This window comes from Anser brachyrhynchus, assembly GCF_964034855.1.
Source record: "Anser brachyrhynchus genome assembly, chromosome: 2".
Lineage (NCBI taxonomy): Eukaryota > Metazoa > Chordata > Aves > Anseriformes > Anatidae > Anser > Anser brachyrhynchus.
In genome coordinates this window covers 152,603,584-152,623,380 of record NC_137695.1, presented here as the reverse complement: position 1 = coordinate 152,623,380, position 19,797 = coordinate 152,603,584, and positions in this window count along the sequence as shown.

Below are 19,797 nucleotides of genomic sequence, written 5' to 3'. Positions count from 1 at the left end.
GTCCTTTCCTGCAGTACTGCTATTAATTCCTCATTTTTTATCGTGAACTCATTTCCCATTGCTAGAAACATATTATGAAAGTTCCAGTCATTTCAAGCTTGTCTTGTTAGTCTCAATCATGCAAGGTGCCCTGCGGGGAAACTATCCCATCTTTGTCTTCCAAATAGATAATAGCTACAGGCCTTCTAAATGATAACGCAGACATGGTCCTATTGTAATAATCATGGCCAACTCTGATCTTAGTGCTTGCATTTCTTCTTCTTCCTTTTTTTTTTCCTCTTTTTTTTTTCCCTTCTATCTACCTTCTATCTATCATTAATGGGAGTCTTCCTGCAACTATACTAATATAAGCCCAACTGAAACACTCCCTGACTTTGATGAAGAAACATCAATAAGCACTTACTGAATGTGCTTTATAGACACTTGTCTAATCACTTCCTGATCCTTTCAGCTAGACCAAATTCCTTAAATTTGCCTACAAAAATACTGTGAAAGAAGGTAACAAAAACTCCTCATAGTTTTATCATAACTAGTCTGCCTCATTTACATGAGAGGTCTATTAACTTGTGGGAGGAAATAAGATTAGTCTGAGATGGGAAGTTCTTGCCAAGTCTTAGCTGTTTTTATTATCTTATGTAGCAGTTGCTTATCTTCTGAAGGTTTAAAAAAAACTTGTTTTAATATCCTTCATTTGTACTGACTCCATTCTCCCTTTTCAAGACACTGACTGTATTTGCTCTTCTCCATTCTCCTAAGACCACTACACTTCTCCACAAGATCTCAAGGCTAAACACTAGTAGTTCAAATACAGCTTCAGTAGCTTAAGGGTCTTCATGTGAGTTTCTAGTCTAGAATACATCTAATTTACTGAAATACTCCTTAGCCTGTTCTTTCTTATTCTAACTTGAACTCTTATCTCATTCTTAAAAAAGAATAGATATAATACTCTATTTTCACTTAACTAGTATTTGAAGACAGAAGAAAAAAAAAGGCATTCAATAATTTAACTTTCTTGTTCATTTGTTGTTATTTCTTCTTTCCAGTTGAAAACCAGAGTTACATTTCCTTTGTCTCCTTTTATTTTTTAAACTCCTGATGTGTTTGTACTATCTATTCTGATTGCCTTTCTTTGTTCCATGACAGTTTTATAAGTTGTATGTGGTTGTGCAATTTAGCCTTTCTGACTGTAATTTTCATGATTACTTTGGGGAGAAGAAGGACAAATCAGGCTGTTACTGAATAGACTAAATCTATGTGGATGGTGTCTCTCCTAAAATGATTATCCTATCTAGTCATCTTTTATATAAATTGTTATAATGAAATTTTTATTTGATCTTATCACCTCAAGGATTATCTCATGTCTACAGTATCTTACCCCACATTTAAGGACATTGCAATTTATCTGCTGTTGAATATTTTGTCAGGGAGAATAAGTGAACAATTTTGGTAGCTTGATACAGTGCAGACACTGATTTATCACGCTCAGTTGCCTTGATGAAATAGTATAGCCCAGGTTTGTTTTAAGATATTTGTGTAATATCTAGATGATATCAATAATTCTGTATTGAGCCATGTTTTTAACATCCATAATAATTGTTTCCTCATGACATAGGAAAGTCATAAAACATCAGCTGAAGACTGATGAGTTATAAAACACCCTGACTCATTATATACATGAACACTGCAGAATTTTTGGAACAAATTACTTGACTTGCAATGATAATTAATAATATTTATCTGTCTCTTTTCAACCTGAAAGATTCCAAGGCTTTTCTCAGACATTCAGTAGCTAACACAGAAAATGAGGCATAAAAATCATCTGTATTCCCTCAGGAGAAAATGGGGGAATTGCAGGTTGCTCAAGGCAGAGTTACATTATAGCTGCCAATTAGCCATCCACAGGAACTATATGAAAAAAAAATCATTATCCCAGCTCAGCTGCTAACCTTCTGCTTTACTCTAGGCTAGTTTTCTGACATATCTGCCCTAACATTCCTATTTTAAAAAAATACCTAGTGTTGAAAGCCATGTAGAGACCCTGAAGGGCTGCTAGCATAATCAGAGCTTATGGCTCTCTTGCTGCCTATATGTAAACAGTATGTCTTCATCAGTATGGGTAAAGGATATATCGGTAAAACACAGCATGTTGGGTTTAATATTTCCTTAGCACTCTACAAACATGAACTCATTATCTTTATCTCTTGCAAACTGGGTGACTGATTGTACGATCTCTCTGGCACAAGTCAAGAAACTAAGGTGGGAGGCAAAGCACACTAATTAAGCTACCATATGAGGCAATGTAAGGTGGCATCAGCATTTTTATAAGTTATCCTTGGGTTCCTAGATAATCAATGGAGCATAGGGTGTGATTCATGTCATCCCAAAGTAGATACATACATTTGGTTAAATGACTCACCCTAAACTTCATTGACTGTGGATTTATTTTCTGTTAACTATACTAAGAATACAAGAAACTTACTCAGATGTCAGTAATTATATTGCCAGATACCAAATTTATTTTGAGAAGTTTTGGAAAACTAGAAAATATGCACCCTGCCCTAAAAGTCAGAAGAGAATGCAATTAACACATCCTTTCAAATCCCCAGTATCCCCACTAAAACAAGGCTACCCTTTACCCTTTAGGATTAAATTAATATCTGTAGAACCTGGATAAAATTACCCCCCCTTCTGCTGTGACAAGCTGTCTCTTCTCTCTGAGAATGACAAGCATAATCCTTCTACCATAACCGTCACCTTTCTGCTTTGAGAACATGGTACATTTAATCCTCAGCTTGCTCAGGACAACCCAGCAGCAAGACCATGGGGCAAACCTGCTACCCAAGCCCACCAGGTGGAAGCTGACTGTATGAATGGTGGAGAGGCATAACTAAGATGGCATATTTAGTCATTTACTACAGATCTGAGATTTCAGGGACATGACAGCTTCCCTTCATTGGCTGCATGGAGAGCCAGTGAGTGACAGTCTGCATCCTGCATTGCTTTCATGAATGTCTAAGAGCTTAGGTGTCTTAGGAGCTTGAACAATGGAAGTGACTCCAGTTATTGTTTGGAAATATTGATAATTCTTCTAATGTTTGGATAAATAACTATATAGCATAACCACAGCTTTAGAAACTGTGCAACTGAGAGCCCAATAAATAGGTGGGCTGATAACTCTTGGTTAGAAAGTAGTTGGGGAAGAAGCAGGAATAGAAACTCATGAGGAAAAAAAAAAATCAGTTTCTTTCTATGGGACATATTTCATCCCTACAAAGTAAAGCGGTCTAGATTTTAAAAATCTTTCGGTTTCTTAGGTACATTTCAGATGTATTTTGGGGGGGTCATGTGAAATGTTCTCATGCTTTCAAGGTTTCCTCAGAAGCATATGGTTAATTAAGAAACAAACTCAACAAACGATGGCACAAACAGCATACCAGTGGCTAGCACTTACCCCATCTATCAGACACATGCTGGAGCATAAACATGGGGGTATATTAGCAGTTATTGATGCCATCTGGTCTTTTTCCTATTCTGATTGTATAACAGTTTCTGCATTTTAACACAGCCACGTTGGAGGGAATTGATAATGAGAAATAACAGCCGTCTAAGCACAGGAAATTTAAACAGTTAATGATGTGGAAAATGCATGAGAGAAATAAGGCTGAAACTTTGGCATCCCAGCTCATAAACAAAAGGTAACAGCATCAAACAACACATCTGTCAATTTAAGCACTGAAGTTTTTCCACCTAGGAAAAGAAATTACCTTCTAGAGATTAGAAACAGTATAAACAGCCATGACCCGGAAGCACATTTGAGAGGAAGGGAATTTGATACAAGCTTTTGGCTCATCTGAGCTCTCTGCAGAAGCACTGAAGACGCACAGGCACTATTTGCCGAGGAGTTGTATGCTGCAGGCACACCTGCAAAACGGGATGCCCAGACTGTGCAAGGCAAAGACACAGTGTATGTTGACACAGTTTTTAGTGTACGTTGACAGGGCTTGTATGCAGGATGCTATAGGCTGAACTTGTAAAAGCATGCACATTTTTTGTGCCCACTATATTGTCTTTCATATATGACTCTAAGCATATTGTTAATACTAAACATAGGGAAGAAATAGGGGATACATCTTTCTTTGCCTAGGGAATACTTTTTGAAGTTAAAATTAAAAAAAGTTCTCTTGGTATTTCAAGATGACAAAGTTTTCTTTTTTTTTTTTTTTTTTTCCATTTAAAGAACAAAATTAAAGCTAGCTCCTAAAAAGTCCAGCTAACTGATCAGCTACAGAAACCAACAGAGAGAGCCCTCCAGGACAGTCTTTACCCAGTGGCTGAGTGCAAGAAACCGTGATGATAAGAAAATCTGGGTTATCTGCAATCACACTTCATATCTTAGCCTCCAGGCTGTCTTATGCTTTCCTCTTAGAGCCGTCTCATCCTTCATAAGTGGTGGAATATTAATTGAATTAGGAATTTGATCTGATTTTCCTGTCTGTTAAGGCACTGTCAGACTGGGACAATGGCTAGCTACTGTTTAAACCTCACTGGTTTTGACTAGAATCTCCATCTTGGATCTGAAGTATCTCTTCTGGCCAAAGTTTCATTCATATGAAAAGATATAATGAATGGTAATTTTCCAACAAAAAGAATATTTTGCCTAAACATTTGTATCCTACTTGGATGTATAGCACTTCTGCACTGATGTGAGCAGGACAGAACTTGGGAACCCTGCAACATCTCCGTCAGATTTCCTGAGTGATCTTGCATGAGTCACTTAATCTTTTGAGTTTTGCTTTTGTCCTCTATCTCATCTAGGATTTCTGTGCTTCTTTCTTGTTTGTAAGCAGAACAGCAGAACCATTTCCGGAGGGTGGTGGGTGACGGGTGGAATATTTACTGTAGTTGAAAAGTGTGCAAGAAATGCTTTCTTTCTTTTTAACTGCTCTGTAAACTTTGCTCTGAAAGTTTCGATGCTTCCATGGCTGTTCATCAGCTTATCACAAGTTAGCTGTGTCATATCCAAAGAACTTATCTTTTCATTATTTTCTCATTCTTTCAACATATACTTCATCTTAAATGATACACCAGCAGGAGGAAAAAAAAATAAACACCTGCTGTTCCTGTCTATGTTCTGCAGCTAGAGAAAATGAGTCATTAGTTCAGTGTCAGTTTCCAGCCCACTTGCAAAATCTGTGAATGCTAACCTTACATTTGCCACCCTTTTGTGTTTTAGGAAAATGTCCGGCCATTAGTCCGTACCTCTAGCAAAGTAAGCAACACAGATTTCTATAAAGGGAGCAACTCAGAGTACTTTTTGCTGGGAGTAAAGGTGGGAGTGTTTACAGGTCATGTTATTGTTTATTTTTGATTTACGTAACCCTGAAAGTGGTTCAGTGCAGACCCCTACATAGAGAATTTAATCCAACTGAGGATAATCTTGCTTTTCACATTTATTTTATATGCAGTGTCATGGGCTATCTCCTTTCCAGTCCCCTTATCCCAATGATTTTGGGACCGCGCTATTATAGTCATTGCTGCCAAATGGGATTAGCAAGGAAGTGAGTTTTTTTCCTTGAGCATACAAAAGGCTGTGAGTGTGGGGGATTCCTGCATACTCACCACCCACTTGCTGGTCAAACTGGGACAATCCTGAGTGTGGTCATGTACCCCTAGGCTTCCCCAGTGCCCACTGATTTCATACCTGTGTAGGGATTATCAGGCTGCTCAGTCTCAATGAAGACTTAATTCCGGTCTCATTATGAGCAAAAGCATTCTGGGAGGAATACCCTAAAGCCTTCTACGTCCCCAGTGGCTAAAGCATGACTGTTTGTGGGTGAGGCGTTAGCATCTTTGGTCTTGCTCACAGCAGACCCGTATTTGTATTGGATTTTTCTCTTTCAGAATTTTCTCTTTTTGTTGTTGTTGCTTTCAAAGAAAGGCCAAAGATTACCTGAACATAAATCCTGACCTAACTCTGGGAGCAGACACTGGGCGCTAGAGCCACTGCTATACCTGACTCAGTGCTAAAAACCTGGGCCAAAGGCCACTACAACGAAACCTTGCAGCAGTTTGCTTCAAGCCTTGTGCAGAAAGTGACCCAGGGAAACGGGAAAATTAGGAAGCTGCATTTATTCAGAGTACAAAATGGAATAGGAGAAGAAAATACGAATTCCCACTTAATCATCTGACAGTATGTCATTACATTGTGAAAACCAAGGCAGCAACCTGTCAGCACCAAAGCAACAAACTGTCACCATCTTCCCCAGATTTTAAGAATGGTGCAGCACACCTGTTTTCGGAGGAGGAAAGCTGCAGTCAGTGCTGAGTGACTGTTTCCATGGTTGAGTGGAGGAAGCAGACCTCAGTTTCTGTTCATCACAGTCAGTAAATGTCGGCATCATTCACAAACTGCGGATTTGTTCACACTTAACAGTCTTTTCACACTGCTCCACTGAGAGTTTGACTGTAACAGTAAAAATACCTTGCAGTTTGAAGGTACTTCTCCCCATAGCACTTCAGAGTCGTCTACAAACACAAATTAATTCAACTTCACAGACCTCCTGGTGTAAGACCTTATCCTACTGGTTAAACAGAGGGAAAAATATTGATCAAATAATACAATAAAATAAATAATAATAGTAGTAATAATGATAATAAAACACATAGATTTGGGATCCTGGAGACTCAGGGACATAGGACAATATGATACTTCAACTAATCAAAATTGCAGGAGCCATCTGTAACACAAAACAGATCGAGTTACCTGACTACCCATGCTTATGTCTCCTGGGAATCACTCAGCTGCTCCTCACACAGATGGGATTCTTGCTTACATAAAAACCAGGTGGGAAAATGACTATAAAAATCCTTTTTTGTCTCCTTTTCTTTTCCTTTTCTTTTTTTTTTTTTTTCCTTCTTCTCAGTTACCTCTGCTTGTTTTCTATTATTATCAGCACTATACAGCCCATTCAACTCTGGGATGATTAGGGGAATTTGATCCTTCTCCTTTTATTGGGCCAAATGTTTTAATCCATCTTCAGAAATTTCATTGGAGTCCTTACTTCTGCTGAAAGAAATAACTCAGGTAAATAGGCAGTGAGGGTTTTTTTAGAACAATGGTATGGCAAAAAATCATTCAGGATATCTGGATGTGTCTTACAGCCACAAAGTTTTCAGCTAAGGTCTAGGTGTGGTATATTACAAGGCAGATAGATGTTAGGCTCACAGATATTAGGTATATTCTAATGTTACTTAGAAACTTTTTTGTATTATGTCTGCAAGGGCACTAGCAGTGGTGAAAACTCACTTTGTCTCCTCAAGCTTTTCTCTAAAGAGCACTGGTATCTCTCAAATGTTATTTATGACTAGTGGGTTGGAAGAGGAGGACCAAAGGTTTATACATTTTAAGAATAGGATTTTCGTCTGAAATCAGTTCAGACTAACAGTTTAAGAATAAATAGAAATGTTTCTGGTTGTGCAAATGCTTCCACATAGAGATTTTGCCCAATAACTATCAACTTTATTGTGCCTAAAGAATAAGTTCTTGTTCATCAGCTGACAAGTGACTTACTAACTGGGTATACACACATTCTATACCAGTAGGTGAAAAGATTTATTTTAAGTCACCACTGCTAGGGATTGAGGCAAAGCCATATCATGTTGTGCCACAATGGTCTAGAAGCATGGAGGAAGCTATGGTGGAATTCATCTTGCACGACTTTAAGAGTTGGTGAAGGTAACACAAAACTGTTTGTATCACTGAAGAGTTTTTCTCCACTTGATCCCATGTGAACCTTTTCATCCTTCTTTAGGTGGATGGCCAGAGCAGATCTATTTTCATTTTTCCAGGGAAAATTGAACTAGTAGACATGCATAAGTGGAAGAAGTAGATGCATAAGTGGAAGATGGTGTGGGAAACTTATCCTCCTATTAGATGAGAATTTTAAGAGTATGTTTTTTTCAGTGGATGAAGCTTTTAAGTAAAAGTTCTAAGTATCATTTATAAAATTATAAAATAACCTCCTTTGGTTTAGAGTACTAAAAATAATGAAATCCAATGGACAGAATAATATCATTATCCAGACAGTGTAAAGGAAACACTTTTTGTTCTTGAATCAGCCACTTCTTTTCTTTCATAAAGATGAATAAGAAGTGGCACGTATTATAGCCTGGATAAATACAGACAGCTAGACAGACTGAAATCCCAGTATTTCCACCAAACATTTTTATCTTCGTCTCCACCTATATGTCAATGATTTTTCTGAACTCCCAAAGCAAGTCAGCAAAACAGCTGGACTGGAGCACAGCTTCCAGAATCCTGGTTTAATTGCTCAGTTATGAATGTGAAGAGTGTCTGCATCACTACTGAATAAACAATTAGTTTAATAAAATAATGAACTGGGTTATTTTTTAATCCTTTGATAATATAAACATGATAATATAAACAATCCCAGTCATTGGACTCTTCCTGATCAAAATACACTAATTTATATTACTTGTAAAAAAACATAGATGATTGCCAAGAAGCACAAGAGAACGAGGGATCCTAATAGACTATTAACAAATGTTTATTGAAGTGTTGTACTGGTATCTAGGCCTCTCTAGGAAGGGGTTTAGCACATATGGATCAGAACACCAATTCCTCTTATAGAGGATACTGTGGTTTAAGCACTAGTCACCAGTCAAGTAAGACAAGAGGGTATTTAGTCTATAATAAACTAGCATGTATGTTTACTTCAATATGCAATGAGGAGAGACTACATAAATGAAAGCTATAAAGAAAAGATGTTGAGAAGTGAAGAAATACTAGGAATACGTACTGGGGGGAATTAATTCTTGATTTGAGTGCTGTTGTCTGTAGATCGGTCATGAAGTAAGGATGTGTTGTGTTTAATTGGAGACATGGTGGTTAACATTTTCTTATGCTGTGTTGTTCAAGAAGTAAAATGAATATTGTTTTTCTGTTTTCACAGTGTGAACAATAACCATTAAAAGAAATATATTCTCAAGAGATTTTAAAGTAGGAATGTCCTCTTCAATTACACAGATCTCTCTCGTTGAGCCTTTCAGTCCCAGGATTCTGTAGTGGTAACCAGCAGAATGCCATTACTGCAATCCATTCAAAAGAAACAGGAAACTGGGGTAGCTGAGAAGTAAAAATACATTGCTAAGGCTACTATCTCTCTAGCACTGCTTCTGTGAAATACTGATGTCCCTTATTCTGCTCCTCTCAGCACCCAGCATCTGGGTTTCTTTCCCTGACTAATGATTTTTGCTTGGGCTCTTAAGCAACACATTTTCATATTTGTTGAACAACAACAACAACAAAAATCACAGAAGTGTGGTATTTTTAGTGGTATGGGGCTACCTGACCCCAAAGGGACCTTCTGAAGATATCATGCCTTAGGAGACGGAAGACATGATTCACCACCTAAGTATCCGGTGCAGAGAAGATCCACATTTCTCTGTTGTTTTTGTTTGTTTGTTTGTTTTTCAGGGTGACTAGTTTGCTTTGCAAAAGAAAGCAAAGAAGCAGATAAGATAATGAATTTCTCTTCTCTCCACCTTATAGGGTGTACTGTGTCCTTGGATATGTTAGCACGGAGATGTCCTCATATTCTTAAATATACAGAATCACATCCTATTTTACTTGGATTTTTCTGAAAATGTGTGCAGGAAATAGGCTCTCCTACTCAGGCACTGTTTAAGGGCCACCTGCAGCAGACTTTAGGTTATCAACTGGACAGTTACAAAATTGTTAAAGGAAGATGAGTCAATACTGCCATAAATGTGTTGTAAAAAATAGTTTTCCTGTATAGTTTAACTAATACGAGTTTATTTTTTCCCACAAGACATATATCTTATGGTATATATTTATAAAACCCTTAACTCCTATAGGTTTTCTGCCAAGTCTATCTGGGGTTGAATTTTAGTGTTGGAGAACATTTACCACAAAAAGATAAAGACACCTTATGATGGCACAAATACTCCCTCCTGGACTGTTCCGTCTGCTCAGGTTTCAGGGAACAGATGCCAGGATGAATTTCCAACCTGGGGAATGTGGCTGAGTGAAAGAATGGCTTGTGGCAGCAACAGCTTCCAAATTAAGAAGGAACATCTTTAAAAAAAGGCAGAAAAATAACCTTTAAACACAGATTCAGTAAAGTGCACTGGAAACAGAGTGATAGGAAGATAATTAATCTGGAAGTCTATTGCAAAGGCAAGTGAAGAGTGCACTGCCAAACAGGGTGAATGACGTCTCCTGATAATGGTTTGTGGTTATTTTGGAGAAAAATAATATATTGAAAGGAAATATATATATATATATATTTTAAAAAGTATTCAAAGCAGCATTGAGCTTTAAAAACTCAGCTTTCCTTTTTAGATAGAAAATCATTGCAATGTTAAAATGCTGAGAGCCAATTAAGGGCTGGAAATATTTTGATAACAATCTTCACAGGCTTAAAATAGCAAGTTGTTTCTTTCCCTAATAAAACAGCTCTGTGTATCACATATGAGATTTTCAGGCAATGAAGCTTCCAGGCTAGAAATACTTTAAAGCTAAACACTTTTTTAAAATAGACTCCTGCTCTTCCACCAACTTTTTAAGCAGATTCTTTTAAGAGTAATAAATCATCTATTTTTAGCCTGTACTATGTGTCCCAGAGGATTTTGTCTCACAACCTGTAGCACTAGTGTGCCTGAAAACTCACCGAATGCAATGAATTATTTCCTCACTCCAAATCAAGTTCTCTCTCTCTCCCTCTCTCTCTCTTTTCTCAAGTCTTGAAATAATAATGAGATTGTACAGAAATATTAGAGTGATAACTTCTCTGGATTTAAATTTATAATCAGACAGCATAATTAGGTACTTTTATAACTCAGTTGTTATTTACTTAACACAGCATAATTACTTAATTACATTATAATAAGAGCTTTTTGAATAATTTGATTCAAACTTTTTTAAAATTCTTTTTACTTTCATTAATGAGTTCATTGGTGATATTTTTTCTTAAGCATTTCTACTAGTCAGAATTAATAGTGTATTAAATGTGTTAAATGGCAAGTATGGGAAATGTAAATTATAATATAGAAAATATAACTCATTTCAAGGAAAGCACTTAGGACTGAAGCATTAAATAGACATGCATCTTTGAGTCTCTGGGTATAACAAATATTGACTGTCATCATGCAATAAGTTAATTCTGCAGTGTTAAGAGAACTTCCACGTATAGCATCACGGACCATTGACTATCTAATGTGAATGTCAGAGTGTTTTATTGCTTGAACATTGTGGACTTGAGCCATAGCTTACTGAAACTCATTGAAATACTTTTACTGACTTTCGTGAGCTTTGAGTTGAGCTCAATATTTTCACAATTAAGTTTTTTTTTGTTTTGTTTTGTTTTTTTCCTCCTTAATGAGGCTCAAGGTCAGTAGGAGCCAGTGAAACGTTCTTCTGTCAGGAAGCACAGCTTTCCCAATGGACAGAAGTGATATTGCTATCACTCCAGTGAACAAGGAAAAAAGCACAGTAGGGAAGAAGACAGAGTGGTTGTAGGACATCCATAGGCTCTGAAAAACTGAATTCAAATCTCTGATCTGTTTCACTCTTACTGGATAACCTTAGGCAAATAATTTATCGTAACATGAACAGATCACCTTTTACTTCTCTTAAACTTCTAACGTCATGAAAGCAAGGCAGAAAAAACTTATCTAACCTCTTTAGGTTCCAGGTTGCCAGAAATATCAAAGGTTACCCTCATCTGGAGTTTCACAGCTATTTATTTTCAAGAATAGACCAGTCACAATCTCTAAATAAAATGATATCTTAATAACTTTCTCTTGGGTACAATGAGAAGAATTACACTATAACTCTGTGCTGGGATTGTTTGGTATCCTTTCATTACAGATATAGGTGGAAATAGAAAAGTCAGTGAAGTCTGGGATGTAATTTCTCCTACTAACTGTGTGTAACTGTTTTAATCTGGCAGAACCACCCTAGACTGTAATGACTTTGAATGTGATTTTGAAGTGACTCAGTCAGGTGTACCTCATGCCCGCAATGGAAACATCCATGTTTAATCTGAATAAATTCACTTCTAATATGTCCTAATGTTACTTTGCAACAAGTACTTAGAAAGGGTCTCTCGCTATGTTTCACAACCAAAACAAAAGAGTCTCAGTGCCTCAGAAGTTTAAGAGTGCCAGCTTTTGGTACCCATAACTCTCATAGGCTTCATTTAACTCATTTAAAAGCAAGTGGTGGTGATACTATACCTGTTTGACTTCCCTTCATAATGCTCAGAAAAATATACAGAGAAAGGATTTAACATATTAAGCACTATAGGTAAGGCAGGAAATGAAAGAATGGAAAATGTTTCCATGTAGATTGTCATGAAGGACCAACTCCTGTGATGTATGAGAAGCAATAAGAGGACAACCTGGAGCTCAGATTGCCACTTTGTAGTGGTACTTAACCATGAAACAAGAATAAACATTCCCTGGTTTAACACAAAGAAAATTAGAAGCTCACCCATATTAGATAAGAGCCAGACCCAGCTGGCTCCAAAAGGGACCTGCTGCTAGCTAGAGCGAGCCAGTGAGCAACACTGGTTGTGCCTTGTGAGAGCAAATTTAAGAAAGCGGGGAAAAAACGGCTGCACAACAGCAGCTGGGAGAGAGGAATGAGAAATGAGAGAGAAGCAGCCCCGCAGCCCCCCAGGTGAGTGCAGCAGGAGGGCAGGAGGTGCTCCAGGCAGGCAGCAGCAGTTCCCCTGCGGCCTGTGCAGGGAGAGGCCCCTGGTGGAGCAGGCTGTCCCCCTGCAGCCCACGGGTCCCACACGGAGCAGATCTCCACGCTGCAGCCCGTGGAGGAGCCCCCGGTGGAGCAGGTGGATGTGGCCTGGAGGAGGCTGCGGCCCATGGAGAGCCCCCGCAGGAGCAGGCCCCGGGCCGGAGCTGCAGCCCGTGGAGAGGAGCCCACGCAGGAGCAGGGGGGCTGGGGGGAGCTGCCGCCCGTGGGGGACCCGTGCTGGAGCAGTTTGCTCCTGGGGGATGGACCCCGTGGGACGGAGCCGTGTGGGAGCAGTTCCTGAAGAGCTGCTGCCTGTGGGCAGCCCCCGCAGGCTCGGTTTGGGTAGGACGGCATCGCGTGGGAGGGACCCCGCGTGGAGCAGGGGCAGAGAGTGAAGATGGAGGAGCAGAGATGAAGTGTCACTGACCCTTCCAGTAGTTAGCAGCCATGGAGCTTGCCATTGTATTCTACTCTTAAAATGTCATCTGTCATTTCTTCTGGACATGCAAAGAGAAGATTTCTTCTCCAGAAGCATAGCTGAACTCCAGCAGGGCAGCAGCATTCTTTAACTCATTGACAACATAATCGCACTAAGTCCTGACAAGGTTTATTCATTGCTGATTATTATTCTGTCTTCCCCTCTTCTTTCACCTCACATGCCGTTCACTCCTGGTTGCCATGGAGATGCTACACAGTATTAGTCTAACTTTAGATTAGCCTTGTAACCTTGCATACTTTAAAATTCTTTATGTTTCTTAGCAACTCAGCTGAATATCTAGATCTTCCAGCTATTCTCTTAGAGACTGGAAGAATGAATTTACCATCCCTGGGCACAGGTGTTGCCTGTAAGTCTGTGGCAAGGGAGAAGATGATGCCTTGCCTACACGTGTGTAATTCATATCTTCTTTCTCCCAGGTCTGAGGATGTTCTCTGAACAGTCAATGAGAATGAAGGGAGTTCTCACATAAACAGGTCCTGCAAGGGTTTTCATCACAACAGCCTTTCTTTGCAGCTGGAACAAAAGAAGATCCTAAGGAAAAGATTAATAAATTAAATGTCAAGAATTTTGCAAAGATAAGCTTGAAAAAAAAAGGAGGTTTGATGAAAATGTGACACAGCTATCCATTTCTATACCAAAATAGCATTGTAGGACTAAACCTCAAAGAAACGTTCAGTTATTATTTGGGCAAGAAGTCTGTATAAATGTTTAGATAGTTTAGGGCACTAAGTGTAACCTGATCTTTGGTATAACTGCATGGTAGTTAACAGAACAATCAATTTTAATGATTCAGTGTCACAGAAGTTTCCCATCTGAAGGGAGGAAAGAAGGCAAAAATCTCTTGGCAGCAGCATTCATCCATTTATCTCTGGCTCCGACAAACCCCAGCGCTCTTGAGTGCTACAGAAGGCATTTGTAATGGACAAAACTGCAGTGGAAAAATCTGAGTAAGTCCCCCAGACAAGATACACCTATAGCAGTGATCCTGGAGACCAACATTCTCCATCTATTTTCTAATTACCCATTCACAGGAGATGGTATAAATGCTTATGTTTATTCAGTTAAGCCTCCTTAGGGCCGTATGAAACCACAGATATTTACAGAAACTTTTGGTAGTGGTGTCACACGACAATGCACATTTAAAATGCAAATAACAAACAAAGAAGTTTTACCTATTTAAAATGTTTACATTTTATAGATGTTCCTACAGCTAACAAAACACAGCAAAAACAGCTCTCAGAAATACCAGAGTTTCTAAAACAATTCAGACAAAATATTCCTAAAGGGAGCCAAGTGGGAATAAGTTTCATGCATTCACATCTAGTGCATGCCTTATCTATCATGTCTCATTTAGCTTCCTATTAGTCCTGTACTTTTCCCCTCTTCTTTAACCTGTGCTTTGTTTTGTTATGTGTAAAAAGGAAACAAACTGCTGGCAGAGCAGCCTCCCTGTTTGGCACTCTAGACTTCTGTCTGATAGAGGCTACTATGCTGGAGGATGCCCCAGGGGATAGAAGCAGGTAGCAGTTCTGTAGCTCTCCTCCTCTTTGAGGAACAGCTGGAACAATTTCCTTGGTAACACTTCTGTAGTGAAACCACTGTGGACTCATTTGGGTTTCACATACATCACAAGGGTAGAATCAAGCCAGTTTTAGCTTCTTCACGTAGACTCACATGTAGCATTAAATAGGAAGCAATTCTAATTACTTGGAGATCAAAACCTACAACCCTAAATTTCAGACCATAGTCATCACTCACTTAGGGTAATGAATTTAATGTAACTCTCATCTTTAGACTACAGAAATATACTTACGTCTATCCACCCCTACTCCTCAACCAAAAAGTGAAGCCAGAGTATTTTGGGAATCAGCTGTATTGGTAAAGGTCGACAGCAATGGTGAATTTCAGAGACACGGTTTCTCTGACTGGAAGAAAGTCCAGAAAAAGTAAAACTTGCCCAGAGCAGCTGTCCAGAACTCAGATAAGTTATACCACATACAGAATTGTTCTGTATTTTTTGGTGAAAGAACTGTTTTCGTTGCTCGGTTATTGTACTTTGCATGGCTTGGGGATGCAAATGCCAATCAAGGAGATTCTAAGAAATGGGCTGAAAGACCTCTAATTAAACCAGTAAGAGTTTTAGTTGATGAAAGTCTAGATTAAGGAAAGGAAGTGGATGTCTTATCCTATTAAGACAGGCTGAGGGAGTTGGGGTTGTTCAGTCTGGAAAAGAGAAGGCTCCAGGGAGACCTCCTAGCAGCCTTTCAGTACCTAAAGGGGGCCTACAAGAATGCTGGGGAGGGACTCCTCATCAAAGAGTGTAGTGATAGTACTAAGGGTAATGGTTTTAAACTGAAAGAGGGTAGAATTAGATTAGACATTAGAAAGAAGTTCTTCACTTAGAGGGTGGTGAGGCACTGGCACAGGTTGCCCAGGAAAGACGTGGATGCTCCATCCATGGATGTGTTCCAAGGCCAGGTTGGATGGGCCTTTGGGCAACCTGATCTAGTGGAATGTGTCCCTGTCCATGGCCGGAGGATGGAATTATATGATCTTTAAGGCCCTTTCCAACCCAAACTATTCTGTGTGATTCTGTGTGTGATTCTGCATGTGTGAAATATGAAAAAAATGTAGACGGGAAGAAAACTGCAGATTAAGTGTCCAGAATTTCCATAGCTTATTCTTACTGAATTTTAAATTTCTCTATTACCAGTAAAAAAACCACAACTTTGGTTCTCAGTTATATTACACATGACTCGTAAAAAAGCTTAGTCTTGTTTAATTGTTACCAGTCAATGAAAAATCTTATTCTTAAAAGAGATGTTCCAGAAATGTATGCAAGTGAAGTCATAAAATTATCGCTTAAAATTTTACTTAATATCATTCCAATAGATGAGATTGCTCATGCAACCTCCTCTTGTAAATGAGATTCAATTTACTGTTTTAGTTCAGTAATTGCACCACATTCATATTTACTGGAAGTTGCTGAAATTCCCCTGAGCTAGATAGGATTGTAATTGCTAATACCAAATCTGAATATTGAGCAATATATACATAGAGAAAAACAGACAGAAGACCAAATTTATTCTTCCTCTCAGTGCACTGATTTCCACAGAGTGAGTTTCTGGGCAAATTTACCTTCAAGTTATGTTACTGGGATGCAGGCAAAACAAGAAAAAGAAAAGGATGTGGACCATGACTGCAGGAATGGCAAACTCCCAGTTAACCCTGAACTTGTTTGGGATTTGCTGCTCCACCTGGATGCATACAAGTGCATGGGGCCTGATGGGATTCATCCCAGAGTACTCAGAGAGCTGCCTGATGTAATCGTGGGACCTTTCTCAAGTATTTTTCAACAGTCTTGGGGATCTGGAATGATCCCAGTTGACTGGAAGCTGGAAAATGTGGTCCCAATTCTCAAGAAGCACAAGAATGAAGATCCCAGTAATTACAGGCCTGTTGGTCTCACTTCAGTGCCTGGTAAAATTATGGAGATTATTCTGGGAATTATTGAAAAACACCTAAAGGGCAATGGAGTCATTGGTCAGAGCCAACATGGGTTCACAAGGGGAACGTCATGTCTAACAAACTTAATTTCCTTCTATGACAAGATCACCCATCTAGTTGACCAGAGAAAGCCAGTTGATGTAATCTTTCTGAATTTCAGTAAAGCTTTCAATACTGTCTTCCACAGTATCCTTCTGGACAAAATGATCAGAATACAGTTAGATAAAAGCATAATAAAATGGGTGAACAATTGGCTGATGGGTTGGGACCAAAAGGTTCTTGTAAATGGGGTTACATCAGGATGACGACCTGTCACTAGTGGGGTTCCCCAGGGCTCTGTTTTGGGACCAGTCCTCTTCGATGTTTTCATAAATGATTTGGATGTAGGACTTGAAAGCTTTTTGAGCAATTTCATGGATGATACCAAACTGGGTGGAGGTGTGGATTTCATCGAGGGTGGAGAAGCCTTGTAGAGAGATCTAGACAAATTAGGGAGCTGGGCAATCGCCAACAATATGAATTTGAGCAAGAGCAAGTGTCTGATTCCAAACTTGGGAAGGGGCAACCCTGCTTATACGTAGAGACTGGGGGACAAGATCATGGAGAGCAGCGCCACAGAAAGGGATCTGTGGGTTTTGGTTGATAACAAGTTGAATATGAGCCAGCAGTGTGCCCTGGCAGCCAAAAGGGCCAACTGTACTCTGGGGTGTATCAAGCATGGCATTGTTAGCTGGTCAAGGGAATGGACTGTTCCTCTCTACTCTGTGCTGGTGTGGCCTCACCTTGAGCACTGTGTGTGGTTTGGGATGCCACAGTATAAGAAAGTTATAAAGCTGATAGAGAGTGTCCAAAGGAGGGCAACAAAGATGGTGAAGGGTCTAAAGGGGAAGACATATGAGGAGCAGCTGAGGTCACTTGGCCTGTTCATCCTGCAGAAGAGGAATCTGTGTGGAGACCTCATCATGGACTATAACTTCCTCATGAGGGGAGCGGAGGGACAGGCGTTGAGCTCTGCTCTCTGGGGACAGAGACAGGACCTGAGGGAACAGCATGGAGCTGGGACAGGGGAGGGTCAGGCCGGGTGTTAGGGAAAGGTTCTGCAACCAGAGGGTGGTTGGGCACTGGGACAGTCTCCCCAGGGCAGTGGTCACGGCACTGAGCCTGACAGAGCTCAAGAAAAGTTTGGACAATGCTCTCAGTCATGTGGTCTGATTTTTTCTTTACTTTGGTGTGGTCCGTTGGGGACCCAGAAGTTGGACTCAATGATCCTTGTGGGTTCATTCCGATTTGGATATTTTCTGATTCTATGATAATCAAGATGGAACTGTGTTTATATAATTAACTGAGTATCCATCTGAGATGTGAAGGAATTATATCTATACCTCAGAACAGCAACATTTTATTTTTTATTTTTTATAAATTGAAGGTCAGATGAATGATTATGAATAGGTTGGCTGAAATCCAATACTATTCTGTCAAGTTTTAATCAAATTTGAATTATAATGGACAAGTGTTTGAGCTTATCTAACACCTTTTGCAACTAAGAATACCATCAGTACAACCCCAGCTGGGTTCAGTTCAGTTCTGCTAGACAACAGCCCCTGCATCTAAGAGGTTGAGGGCACCCGTGTATTTACAGACAGTTTGTGTCAATCTTGAAAGCAGTAGACAGAGCAGAGAAAGTAGAACCAAGCCAAGGTAGAATTATTTAATACCTGGACTACTTCATATGCAGTACTGAGACTCTGACAGCTCTAATGCTACAGTGCTAGTGACCATTAGAGTTGGTGAAAATAAAGAGCAAAGTCATGGAAACCAATGCAAATAGTTGTACTGCACCACCAGAAATTAATGGGGTGCTACCTGTTCTGAAGGTGTATGGGGCCAAGTACTACAATGCAGGTGAATATCATCTGGGCCACTGCCCAGTTTAGAATTTTATTTTCAAGTGAACTAGGCCAAGTTAGACAGACATTACTTTAGAAAACAGCTTTCCATGGTAATACTTCCCAATTGTTATGAGTAAGTGAAAGTACTGTTGTCTGAACCATATTCCTTTTGTAGGGAACACAACCAGCTATTTATCTTCACAGGAGACCGCTCAATTTCTAAATGACTACCATTCTATTTATATATAAAGTCTGCTTGGTAAATGAAAGATTTATTCATTTCTCAGGAAAGGGTCAGCACTTCTCCTAGGCACAAATTCCATCTGCTGTCAGATCCATTATATCAGCTAATAGTTAAAGACAGATGGGGAATGACTTATTTATTTATTTATTTTCAGGAAACCATGTCTGTCTCACTACAGAAGAAAATAATAGTTTATTAATGTCCAGGACAATTAACATTTTATTTCAGGTATATCTTGAAGTATTCTAATCCCTAGAAGGCATTTGCCTTTGTAGTATTTTTAGTTTGGACTATATTTAAAGTTTTGATCCACGTCCTGCAAGTCACAGTTCTTGGGATTATGTACACATGGAAGTCCTTGGCTAGTGACATTAGGTGCTACTGGAGGAGGTGGAGAACCTTGGATTTCTTTGAAAACTGAAAAGCTACCTAAGGAATTGGGGAAATGCGATAGCCCCAAGCTGTCTGGGGCTCCATAGGTCCTTAAGTGTTCTGCCATCAGCTCTTAAGTTTGAGGTCCACTCAAGTAAATTGTGATTATGCCATAGCTAAAAACACCACAGTGTAGATGTGCTCAGGTGCTGTTGCCAGACTGCCAGAGCTGATGAACACAAAAGCACAGAATGGCTGGGGCTGGAAGGGACCTCTGGAGGCCATCTGGTCCAATTCCCCCACACAAGCAGGACCACCTAGAACAGGCTGCCCAGGACCTTGTTCAGGTGGCTTTTGAATATCTCCAAGGATGGAGATTCTGCAGCCTTTCTGGGAAACCTGTTCTAGTGCTGTGTCACCCGAACAGTAGAGAAGTGCTTCCTGAAGTTCAGACAGAGCCTGCTGCGCTCCAGTTTGTGCCCATTGCCTC